Source organism: Pongo abelii, chromosome 6, assembly GCF_028885655.2.
Source record: "Pongo abelii isolate AG06213 chromosome 6, NHGRI_mPonAbe1-v2.0_pri, whole genome shotgun sequence".
NCBI classification, from domain to species: Eukaryota; Metazoa; Chordata; class Mammalia; order Primates; family Hominidae; genus Pongo; species Pongo abelii.
Window position 1 is genome coordinate 156042816 of NC_071991.2, and position 12455 is coordinate 156055270.

Below are 12455 nucleotides of genomic sequence, written 5' to 3' on the forward strand. Positions count from 1 at the left end.
GTCGCCCAGGCTGGAGTGCAATGGCACAATCTTGGCTCACTGCAACCTCTGCCTCCTGGGTTTAAGCAATTCTCCTTCCTCAGCCTCTTGAGTAGCTGGGATTACAGGCGCACGCCACCACAGCCAGCTAATTTTTGTATTTTTAGTAGAGATGGGGTTTCACCATGTTGGCCAGGCTGGTCTCGAACTCCTGACCTTGTGATCCGCCCACCTCGGCCTCCCAAAGTGCTGGGATTACAGGTGTGAGCCACCACGCCTGGCTGGGACATGAAGTTTTCTTAAACAACAATGCTTTGTAAGGATCCCAAGCAGCAGGAAAATCCAACTGAATTGAAAGTGGGCTAAAGAATGCAGCAAACTCAGCATGGGATGAGGTGAGGGAGAACAGCCCGCTGGTGCTCACAGGCAGAGGGGCCTGTAGACCCGGAAGTTGGCACCACTTGTGGGAAGTCTCTGGGGAAGGTGAAAACCGCCCCAGGCACATTCACAGAAATGCTCTGGGGTTTGTGGACCCTGGGCATGTTCCCAGAAGCACTTTGTGGTTTGTGAGGCCTCGCACAGCTCAGTGCACGCCCCCTTCCCGTGGATTCCCACTCTGAGAGCCAAGATCACTGCATGAGAGTGCATTGCTTCTTGTCCTAATTGACAGGGAACGTTTGGTGGTATCTCCACCACAGGAGACACAGCACGGCTGCAGGACCAATGAAGACGTAAAGCCCATTCAGTGCCTTGTGGGGCCGACACTGTCACTGCAGGAAGCCGCAGCCTGGCCTGGATTTCCAGGAAGCAAGGCCAGCTCAGCATGGACGCAACTCCCATGACAGCTTGAACCCAGCTCACCCCCACTATGAGAGAAACACCGGGTGACTGACCTGGAGTGAAAACAGCAGTGAGGAAGGGGGAAGAGCCCCCCACACTCTCAGAATGGTCTCTGGACAGAGACCTCCAGGTAGGGGCCATCTGACCCTGGCTGTGTCTGGCCGTGGAACCAGAGCAGACATGATTGACTCCAATCAGCCCCTGGTGGAGCTGGCTAACGAGGACCACCCAAGACCCCAGAACATGACAAATGCAAACAGCTTGGACCGAGGAAAGCAAGTTCAAATTCATCACTGTGTGATTCCAAGCAAATCAGAACCAAATTCTTATCTGAATGTTTTCAGTGACAGATCAAAGATCCCGGCCAGCCTGAGCCCCAGGCACACACCAGGCACACACTGCCTCACACCAGGCTCACACTGGGTACACACTGGCTTACACTGGGTATACACTGGGCTCACACTGGCTCACAGTGGGCTAACCCTGGCTTTCACTGGGTACACACTGCCTCACACCAGGCTCACACTGGGCTCACACTGGCTGACACTGGGCACACACTGCCTCACACCAGGCTCACACTGGGCTCACACTGGCTGACACTGGGCACACACTGCCTCACACCGGGCTCACACTGGGCACACACTGGTTTACACCAGGGGCACACTGGCTCACACCAGGCACACACTGCCTCACACTGGGCACACACTGGCTTGCACTGGGCTCACACCAGGCACACACCAGGCACACTGGCTCACATCGAGCACACACTGGCTCACACTGGCTCACACTGGCTCACACTGGCTCACACTGGCTTGCACTGGGCACACACCAGGACACACTGGCACACACCGGGCACACACTGGCTCACAGTCACCCACCCGAGGGACAGGCTGGTGCCAGGGGAAGCTGTGTCTGAGTGCTCCATCATGTTATCCAGGACCTGCTCGTCCCTCTCTCTGACCTGCCTGCTGGACACCAACACCAGCCCTCAAGTGCCAGCAGTGACAAGCCCACCTGCTGTCCTGCCCAACTGAGCAGAAATGCAGTCTTGTCCAGCATCCTCAGAGTCCAATCCACTCTAACAGGATCCACTTTAGTCACATGACCCCTCCTGAGCCAACCACTGCAGCCAGGACCACGGAATATTCTGGCTGACTCACGGGATGCCTTGTCCAGGGCAGGGAGGGGAGGACTCAGAGTCCCCACTGGACCTTTAATGACGTGTGAGGGAGAAGAGAAACACGACACGGTCAGGGAGACGTCACAGGTGCTCCCCAGATCCTCAGGGGAACCACATACAGTGACTCATGAGGAGCGGGGTGGCCTTGAGCCAGGGCGAAAGCACCGGGGTGCTCCAGAATCCCAGGCTCGTTCCTTGAACAAGCATCCAAACCTCTCAAGCTAGGGCTAACTACAAACGACAAAGTCCTGTAACACAGAGCTCAGACAGCAGATTTCAAACGTTTTGTTCACGAAAATTTAACCTCTGTGTCGTCTTGGGACAGTGTTCAGGAGTGGGAGGGTGCAAGCTCTGGCCCAGGCCCCACCTCTACCAGGGAAGGCAAACATCACTTAAATGCCTGCAGCCTCCTACAAAGGTTTTCTGAGACTATCAGCAAAGATAATATGTTTTGAAGCTCCTGAAATATGTTTAAAGTATTATGCAAACAAACAACAGCTATTAGAAATATCACTTTACAAACTTTTTATTGAGATATTATGCATTCCAAAGCGTGCACCAGTGAGAAGTACACAGCTTGGTGCTGCCTGAAGACGCAGCCTGGCCCGGGATTTCTGAGAGGCAAGGCCAGCTCAGAACAGATGCAACTCCCATAAAACAGAGCTTAAGACAACCTCACCCTCACTAGAACGGCTTACACTCCTGCTGCAATAGAAACACCTGGTGACTGACCTGGAGTGAAAACAGGAATGAGGAAGCGGGAAGAGGCCCCGCACCCTGATGAATGTTTACAGAATGAACACACCCACCCAGACATAGAGTCATAACCCACAAGTCCCGCCCCCATCCTCTCAGTCACCATCATTCTAAATTCCAAGCTGAATGTCAGCTTTGCCTGTTTGAACTGTAGGTCCACAGAATCACACTCTCTGCTCTTCTGAATCCGGCTCTTTGCACAACATCCCATTTGTGAGTCACCTGTGTTGCTCTGTACAACAGTAGCTGGTGGTTTTTTATTGCTCTATAGTATTTAATTGTATGGAACATCCCACAGTTATTTCTACATTCCCCTGTGGATAGACGTGTAAGTTATTTCAGTTGTAAGCTGTTATAAATCAAGCTGCTGCGAACATTCTTAGGCCTTTTTGTATATTTAAGGATGCATTTCTATTGGGTATGTACTCATAGGAGTGGGATTACTAGACCATAAAAGACAGATATGTTCAGCTTCCACAGATATGAACCGAGCTGCTAGGCACATTCTTGTACATGTCCTTTGCATACCTCAGTCTGCATTTCTGTTGGGAATATGTGTATCTAGGAGTGCTATTATTCGATCACAGAGTAAAAAAAATACATAGCTACATTTGCCACTTTATTTTGAAGTTTACAGGCAAAAGCTGCTGATGATATGGATCGATAGCGATGTCTACTTTTCATTCCTGGCATTGGTAAGTTGGTCCTTCCTTCTGTTTTTCTTGATCAGCCTTGCCAGAAGTGTATATTCACATCTTTTAAAGAAGCAATGATTGGTTTTGTTCATTCTCTCTACTGTACATTTGTTTTCTATTACATTATTTTTCTCTTCTTTTTATTATATTCTTATATTTCTTTAACTTCAATTTTCTGTTCTTTTTCTAAATTCTTTAGACATATGTCATTTTCACCTTTTCTTCTTTTCTAATAAAAGCATTTAAGGTTATAATTTATTTCTAACCATAGCTTTAACTTGATCCCCAAATTCCCAAAATTGTTTAATATTGTATTTTTATTATAGTTCAGTTCACAATATTTTCAGATTTCTATTGATATTTCTTCCTTGACAAATGGGGTATTTAAAAGAGTACTGCTTAATTTCCAAGCATTTAGATATTTCTAGGGATTTTTTTTTCCATTTGTTTTTAGCTTAATTTCTTTGGCCAAAGAAATACTCCGAATGATTTCATTCTTTAGCAATATGTTAAGATTTGTTTATCTGATCAAAACATTTTTGTCTAATAGATGGTCATTTTCAATATGTATGCTGTGTGCACTTGAAAAGAATGCAGGTTCTATTTTGATAGTTGCAGTGTGTCAGTTAGACCAAGATTGTTAGTCCTGTTCTTCAGACCTTTAGCACATCTCTCTAAATACATGATAGAACAAACATACCAATAATAAAAACAAACATGCATAAAAATGTGCATTATTCTTTCCTGTAATTATCTCAATATTTGCTTTATATATTTGAAAATTATATCAGGTGCATCAAATTTGTAATTACTGTGTGTTCCTGATAGACCAACCCTTATTTTTATTATGGCCCTTTTTATCTCAAAAAATGCTTCCTGCCTTAACATCTACTTTGTATATTAGTTTAGATATACCAGCTTTCTTTAGGTTAGTGTTTTCATTGTATTCTCTTCCAGCGTTTCAAACTTTTATATCTCAACATTGAAGGTGGTCCCTTGTAAGCAGTGTGGTTTTGTTTTTTAGCAACAATCTTTAATTTTTGATTGGAATATTTATCTCATTTATTTACAATGAAATTACTAATATATTGGGATTTATATCTACTATCTTATCTTTTTTTTAATTTGTCTCATCTTTTTATTTTCCCTTTTATCTATTCTTTATTGCTTTCTTTTGGATCGAGTATTTTTATAATTATTTTGATTCCCTTTCTTAGCTTGTTAGCTATTCTTTTTGTGGTTATTCTAGAAATAACAACACAGGTCCTTGACTTATTATGGTGCAACATACATCACATCCCACATGGTGTCAGAAAAACTGGATATCCACATGCAAATAACAAAATTGGACTGTCATCTTATACCATACACACACACAAATCAACTAAAAATGGATTAATGCCTTAAACATAACACCTGAACCTGTAAACCTCCTAGAAGGAAATATAGAAAAAACCTTCATGACATTGGTCTTAGCAATTATTTTTTGGACATGACACCAATAGCTCAGGCAACAAAAGCAGAAACAGACAAGGGAGACTACATCTAACTAAAGTTTCTGCAAAAGAAACAATCAACAGTGAAAAGGCAATCTACAGAATAGGATAAAATACTTGCAAATCATATAACTTTTTAAAAGGTTAATGTCCAAAATGTATAAGGAACTGCTACAACCCAATAACCAAAACCAAAATAACCTGATTTTTTAAACGGGCAAAAGGACCTAAACAGACATTTCTCACAAGAAGAAATACAAATGGACTACAGGTATACAACAAAAATGCTCGACATCACTAATCACCAGCAAAATCTAAATCAACACTACAATGAGCTATCATATCACACTTGTTAGGATACCTATTATCAGAAAAAAAAAGATGAGTATTGGTGAAGACTGTATACTGTTTTGGGAATGCAAAAGTTCCTTATGGAAAACAGTATATAGGTTCCTCAAAAAATTAAAAATAGAACTACTATTTGATCCAGCAACCCCACTCTGGGTTTTTACCTAAAAGAGTCGAAATCAAGATCTCCAAAGAGATACTTGCATTCCCACACTCACCGTGGCATTATTTGCAATACCCAAGATGTGGCCACAACCCAAATGTCCATCAACAGATGGATGGACGTTTTACATGTGGTATATCTAGACAATGAAACATTACTCAGCCTTAAAAAAGAAGAAAATCCTGCTGTAAGTGACAGCATAGATGAACCTGGAAGACATGAGCTGAATGAAGTAATTGAGGCACAGAAAAGATAACATTGATGATTTCACTTAGACGAGGCATCTAAAATAGTCCAATTCATAGACCCAGAGAGAAGAATGGTGGTTTCCAGGGGCTGGGTCTGGGCAGGGTGGGGTGTTGCTAATCAATGGGTATCAAGTTTTAGTTCTGCAGGATGCACGAGTGCTAGAGATCTGTGGTACAGATCATGGCTGTCATCAACAATACTGTGCCATGCACTTAAAAGGTTAAGAGGGTAGATCTCATGTTATATGTTCTTTCCACAAAAAAGAACATGGATCCCTGACTTATTAGTGTAACACACATTATCGCATCCTGGATACTGCCGAAACCTGAGAACACTAACTCCTTTACCTTCTGTGCCACCAATATTCCTGTTGATTTACCAACCCACTGATACTTCCCACTGCTATCCCTGCCTGCCTTGTTTCCTGGTTTCCACGTGGGTTTACTTTCCTCCTGCCAGAAGCCCCTGCAGTCTTTTCCTAAGAGTCATCTGTTGATGGAGTCTCTCGAGTTCTGTCTTTTCCTAAGAGTCATCTGTTGATGGAGTCTCTCGAGTTCTGTCTTTTCCTAAGAGTCATCTGTTGATGGAGTCTCTCGAGTTCTGTCTGTCTTTTCCTAAGAGTCATCTGTTGATGGAGTCTCTCGAGTTCTGTCTGTCTTTTCCTAAGAGTCATCTGTTGATGGAGTCTCTCGAGTTCTATCTGTCTGGACATGTCTTGATTTCATCTTTATACCTGAGAAACATTTCCAGGGAGTACAGAACTTGAGTTGATGGGGTGTTTTCTTCCATCACATGCGAGGTTCATCACACTTCTGGTCTCCATGGTTTCTGGTGAAACAATTCATCAATAGAGATTAATTTCCTATGATTTTTCTCTACTTGCTTTCCAGATTGTCTCTTAAACTTTGGTTTTTACTAATTTTAGAGTGATGTTCAGAGGCAGGGTTTTCTTTGTGTTCATTCTGTGAGGTTGAACTAACTGCACAAAACTGCCAATATTCAACTGTTGTTTATCTTTAAAATAGCTATATAATAGATTTTTTAAAATCCAAGCTTTGGTGTCTTTCTTCAGGTTTGAAAAAAATCATAGCTCTCATCGCCTCAAACATTGCTTCTAAGCTGTTTTCCTTCTCCTCTTCTGGGACTCCACCTACATGTATAGACCTTTCCAACAGATCTCCTCTGCCTCATACACTCCGTCCTGTACTTTCTCTCAGTTTCGCTCTGTTACTCTGCCTGGTTATTTCCCATGGACCTTCTCCCAGCTCACTCATCTGCTCTTCCTTCATGCCTAATGTTTTGTGATGCCCATCTATTGAGTTATTAGATTCAGGTCTAGAATTTCCATTTGATTACTTTGTTTACAGAATCAATTTTTCTGGTGAAATTTTCCACTTACCCTTTATTTTCTTGAACATATCAATCACAGTTATTTTAAAATTTGACTGAGACAAGTATAATAACTATCTGTGGGTATACTGTTGTCATCTGTTTTTGTGTCTTGGTCTTGATTCTTGACAACTGAAATTCAGAATTACATATGAAACTGCAGAGACTCTGAATGAGTCTATATCTTCTTACCTTCCTCCTCAGTAGACAGCCAGATTAAGGGTAGATCCCCTTAACTCAAGGGAGGCCGGAGACAAGAAGACAGACCTGTCATTCTTGGAAGGCTCAGTCACCTGGGGTTTATCCTCACACCTATGGCATGACCCATCTGGGGCTGGGACCTGGGGTGTGTGCGATGGCCCCTCTTTCTTAGAAGTTCCTGAATTCCAGTTTTATCTCTTCAGCATTATGAGACTGCCAGAAATCCTGCTCTGCTTTTCCATAGCTTTCTCATCAGCCTCTTATTCAACTCAAGAATTTGGCAAATGTGTCAGAGGTGAAAGCCACAGGTGCTGATTGCCTCTGTACCTGCTTTCTCTTTGGGATCCAGTCTCCTCAGGGCCTGGTAACCTTTGCAATGCAAACATTTATCTGTGTGTTGCTGACCTTATGAGGTTGCCAAGTGCTCTGCGGGTTTCACTGCCTCTTCTCCACAGACCTTGCCTGGTTTCTCAGCCTCTTTAGACAGGAATCACAAATGCCCCCAGGAGACAGGCAGCCCGCAGGGAGTGGGCTCCCTAACAGTGCCCCTCCGATGGGTCTTTTTTAAGTTTTTTTGGCCAGGGGCTGTGGCTCACACCTGTAATCCCAGCACTTTGGGAGGCTGAGGTGGGCGGATCACCTGAGGTCGGGAATTCGAGACCAGCCTGGCCAACACGGTGAAACCCCGTCTCGACTAAAAATACAAAAATTAGCCAGGTGTGGTGGCGGGCGCCTGTAATCCCAGCTACTGGGAGGCTGAGGCAGGAGAACTGCTTGAACCTGGGAAGCAGAAGTTGCAGTGCCACTGCACTCCAACCTGGGCAACAGAGTGAGACTCCATCTCAAAAAAAAAAAAAAAAAAGAAAAAAAGAAAAAGTTTTATTTTATTTTTAATTGACAAATAATTGTACATATTTATGGGATGCAGTGTGATGTTTCAACACATATATACATTGTGGAATCATCAAAACAGGCTAATTAACAGGCTCTTGGCCTCTCAAATCCCGGTTGCCTCCGCAGCTCCCCAAAGCAGGCGTTCTGTGGATTTTACCCAGCACTTCCAGTTGTTCTGCACTGGAAATCTGATCCGATGCAAAGAGATCATCACAGCCAAGAGAAGGTCAGTTGTGATCGTTGCTGATTTTCCTGGAATTTGCTAACGATGAATCGTGCTGTGTGAAAATACACTTTAGGCTGATGCCCAGCTGATTAGCATATAGGGTTAGGGACACTTCCACTGATAGCGACTTCCTCAGAGACACTCTGACCAGGGGTCAGCAAACCAGAGCCCCAGGACGTACCCCACCTGTCTTTTTATATAGGGCCTGGGAAAGGAAAACAAACCTTGGGACTCCAAAATCTCCAGGCTAAAGGGAAAAGTCAAGCTGGGAACTGCTCAGGGCAAACCTGCCTCCCATTCTGTTCAAAGTCACCCCTCTGAGGCTCCCCTGAGACAAATGCATCTCATTGCTCCCCCTCCCCTATTGTTATGTAAAAATGCAGATTCACTGAGCCAAGCTCAATTGTGTATTCACTGGAAGGCTGGTCAAGGACTCAAAAGAATGCAAACTTCTGTCTCTTATCTACTTCTAACCTGGAAGCCGCCACTTCCAGTCATCCCGCCTTACTGGACTGAACCAAAGTACGACTTACACATATTGATTGACGTCTCATGTCTCCCTAAAATGTATAAAAGCAAACTGTGCCCCCGACCACCTTGGACATATGCCTCAGGCCCCCATCCACCTCATGAGCATGTCTCAGCCCCCGACCACCTCAGGCACAAGTCTCAGGACTTCCTGAGGCTTCCTGGGCGCATCCGTCACTTTGCCAAAATACTTTCTAAATTGACTGAGACCTGTCTCAGATATTTTGTGCTCACAGGCCTTTGAGCTAAGAATGGTTTTTATATTTTTTAAGGGTTGTAGGAAAAAGGAGAAAGAGACAGAGAAGAAGTGGGGAAGAGAGAAGAAAGGAGAAGGAAGAGAAGAAGAGGAGGAGGAGTAAGATGAGGAGGAGGAAACAGTAACCTTTGTGGCTTTCAAAGCCAAGATATTTATCATTTGGTCCTTTACAGATAAAGCTTCCCAACCCCAGTTCATGACCATCTCTAATTATTTCAAATATCAAGTCATGGTGTGTATTAATATAAAGATTGCATATTAAATGCATCTTCCATAGACATAGATAGTAAAGATATGGAAATCAATTTGTACTGATTGTAAGACAAGTCTCTGAACGACCAACAGGATGGCCCAGTCTGTGGAGCTCCAGGCCTATTTACGGGTTGCACCTCATAGTGCCCACAAGGAAGCTAGATCTTTTGGAAATAATTTTGCAATGTGGAAATATTGAGTCCTGGGGCCGACTGATTTATTGATGAGAAACCCAGGGAGGCATTGGTTTGGGGTTCTGTGACATCATGTTGAGGCATCTGCATTTCCTATCACACTGTACTAAATCACTTAGAAAATATCTTCATTTCCCTATCCTCACATGAGTCTTACTGGGTCCTGACAACCTCCTGGCCTCTCACCCTAATGAGTCCTCATTTCTGAGTGGACATTTTTCCCAAACTCAGTTGCAACAACAGATGGTGTGTGGCCACAGCCCATAAAGGTGGAGACTCATGCTCAAAGCTGCCTTCTTGTAGGCAAAGTCGTCACCTCGAACACACCCTCCAAAGACTTGACATTCAGATACCAAATGCTCCAGGTCCAGCTCCCAAAAGCTAGATGGATTGTCCATTCCATTCGGGCCTCAAATCAGAGGCTGTGGTGGCTGTGGTATCTCAGGACTGGTGCAGTAGGGTTCTAGCACAGCTTCAGGCAGACTTCCTCAACAACAGTGATGGTGATGGTAATGGTGGTGGTGATAGTGACAGCAGTGGTGGTGGTGATGATGTGGTGATGGTAACAGGGGTGACAGTGGTGATGGTAGTGGTGGTGGTGATGTAATGGTGGTGGTGGTGGCAGTGGCAGCGGTGGTGGTGATAATGATAGTGGTAACCAATGGTGGTGGTGATGGTGGTAATACTGATGATGGGGTGGTCGTGGTGATGATGGTGGCAGTAGTGATGGTGGTAGCGATGGTAGTGACAGGGTGGTGGTGGTGGTGATGGTGATGGGGTGGATAGTAGTGGTGGTGAAGGTGGTGGTGATGATGACAGTGGTGATGGTGGTGGTAGTGATGGTAGTGAAAGTGGTGATGGTGGTGGTGATGATGGTGATGGTGGTAGTGGTGATGGGGGTGGTAGTGGTGGCGGTGGTGATGGCAGTGACAGGGGTGGTGGTGGGGGTGGTGGTATTGGTGATGGTATTGGTGATGGTGGTGGTGGTAATGACTGGTGGTGAAGATGGTGGTGGTGACGGTGATGATGATGGTAGTGATAGTGGTGATGGTGGTGGTGATGATGGTGATGACAGTGATGGGGGTGGTGGTAGTGGTGGTGGTGGTGACGGTGGTAGTAGTGATGGTGGTAGTGATGGGGGTGATAGTGATGGTGGTGGTGATAGTGATGGTGATAGCAGTGGTGGTGATGGTGATAGTGGTGATGGCAGTGGTGGTGATGGTGATAGTGATGGTGATAGCAGTGGTGGCAGTGGTGGTGGTGGTGATGGTGATGGTGATCAGTGGTGGTGGAGGTGATGGTGATAGTGATAGTGATGGTGATAGCAGTGGTGGCGGTGGTGATGGTGGTGGTGATAGTGATAGTGATGGCAGTGGTGGTGATAGTGATAGTGATGGTGATCAGTGGTGGTGATGGTGACAGTGATGGTGATGGCAATGGTGGCAGTGGTGGTGATAGTGATGGTGATCAGTGGTGGTGGTGGTGATGGTGATAGTGATGGTGATCAGTGGTGGTGATGGTGACAGTGATGGTGATGGCGGTGGTGGTGGTGATGGTGATAGTGATGGTGATCAGTGGTGGTAGTGGTGATGGTGACAGTGATGGTCATGGCAGTGATGGTGATGGTGATAGTGATGGTGGTGGCAGTGGTGGTAATGGTGATATGATGATGGCAGTGATGGCAGTGGTGATAGTGATGGTGGTGGTGATGGTGATAGTGATGGTGATCAGTGGTGGTAGTTGTGGTGATGGTGATAGTGATGATGATGGCAATGGTGGCGGTGGTGGCGATGGTGATAGTGATGGTGATGGCAGTGGTGGTGATGGTGATAGTTACAGTGATAGCAGTGGTGGTGATGGTGATAGTGGCAGTGGTGGTGGTGGTGATAGTGATGGTGATAGCAGTGGTGGCGATGGTGATAGTGATGGTGATGGCAGTGGTGGTGGTGGTGATAGTGATAGTGATGGTGATGGCAGTGGTGGTGATGGTGATAGTGACGGTGATGATAGTTGCAGTGGTGGTGATAGTGATAGTGATGGTGATGGCAGTGACGGTGGTGGTGATAGCGATGGTGATGGCAGTGGTGGTGATGGTGATAGTGACGGTGATGATAGTGGCAGTGGCGGTGGTGGTGATAGTGATGGTGATGGCAGTGGTGGTGATAGTGATGGTGATAGCAGTGGTGGCGGTGGCAGTGGTGGTGATAGTGATGGTGATGGTGGTGGTGGTGATGGTGATCAGTGGTGGTGATGGTGATAGTGATGGTGATAGTGATGGTGGTGGCAGTGGTGGTGGTGGTGATGGTGATATTAATGGTCATGGCAGTGGTGGTGGTGGCAGCAAGGAAATCATTCTCTGATCCTGACATGGTTAAAAATCTGAGAGCAAAGATGAGCTGAGAATGTCATCATACAATGTGTAAAGAAGCTGAGCCTGAGAACCCTGAAATGCATGGCATTCTCTATGTGCAAACGTACGAGAGCTGAAAGTGACCAGTTACCTATTCATGGTTATCATCTGCATGATGAAGAAACATTGCAACCTACATTTTCTCCACTAGAGGGTTGGTTCACTAGATAATGGCACCTGCATGCCATGGATGCTACATATCAGTATTCAACAGTGGAAGCCCACTCAGCATTCAGGAGTAAGAGATTTGGTAAGTGATAAGAAAAATTTGCAGAACTACAGGATTCCATTTTTGTTATGTGTGTGCCCAGAAAAGTATCTAAACAGACATTTACCTGAATGTTCTTCACCATGATTATTTTGGGGCTTTAGGATCCTAAGGAGGTGATTCTGATTTTG

General features: G+C 45.1%; 1 protein-coding gene and 1 long non-coding RNA gene across 12 annotated transcripts in view; one reads left to right on the forward strand and one right to left on the reverse strand.

The window, feature by feature from the left end:
* The window catches only part of PTPRN2 (protein tyrosine phosphatase receptor type N2), a 1035582-nt gene that overhangs the window by 884443 nt on the left and 138684 nt on the right, over positions 1-12455 (reverse strand). The window lies entirely within an intron of this gene.
* On the forward strand, positions 1526-9416 carry LOC129060544 (uncharacterized). Its single transcript, XR_008527361.2, has 4 exons — positions 1526-2968; positions 3386-3450; positions 8317-8416; positions 9217-9416. It is a non-coding gene; the product is annotated as an uncharacterized LOC129060544 (long non-coding RNA).